Here is a 571-nt window from a genome sequence, read left to right as displayed (position 1 = left end):
ATATATATATATATATATATATATATATATATATATATATATATATATATATATATATATATATGTAGGATAGGGGTAGACCTTAGTATAGCAACAAGCAGGCCGCTGCTTATACGCCTTTATCTCCATTTATAGGGGAGACAAGGAGACAGGAGACAGTAAGAGACACATAAGAGAGACAGGAGACAGGAGACAGGGGACAGCAGCAGTAAGAGACTCGTAGGAGAGACAGGAGACAGGAGACAGTGAGAGACACATAAGAGAGACAGGAGACAAGGAGACAGGAGACAGTGAGAGACTCATAGGGGAGACAGGAGACAGGAGACAAGGAGACAAGGAGACAGGAGACAAGGAGACAGGAGACAAGGAGACAGGAGACAAGGAGACAGGAGACAGCATATGATGAAGACACCAGTGCAGAGCAACAAACAGCCACTACGTACACGAGCAATAAGCGACAAAGAAATAAATAAATAAATAAATAGATAAATAAATAAATAAATAAATAAATAAAGAGAGAAATAAATAAAGAAAAAAAAAAGTAAAGAGAAGAAGGAGACAGATGATGTAA

The 571-nt window shown here is 37.8% G+C and overlaps 1 protein-coding gene across 1 annotated transcript in view; it reads left to right on the top strand.

Annotated features, from left to right (window-relative positions):
* EMH_0042590 (uncharacterized protein) overlaps positions 1-571 on the top strand; it is a gene marked incomplete at both ends in the record, with an annotated part of 6272 nt that overhangs the window by 5121 nt on the left and 580 nt on the right. The gene's annotated exons all lie outside the window — the stretch shown is intronic.

The sequence above is a fragment of the Eimeria mitis genome, genomic scaffold, assembly GCF_000499745.2.
Source record: "Eimeria mitis Houghton genomic scaffold, Emh_scaff1732, whole genome shotgun sequence".
Lineage (NCBI taxonomy): Eukaryota > Apicomplexa > Conoidasida > Eucoccidiorida > Eimeriidae > Eimeria > Eimeria mitis.
The sequence above is the reverse complement of the archived record's forward strand: the minus strand, read 5'-3'. Positions and strand labels throughout refer to the sequence as shown.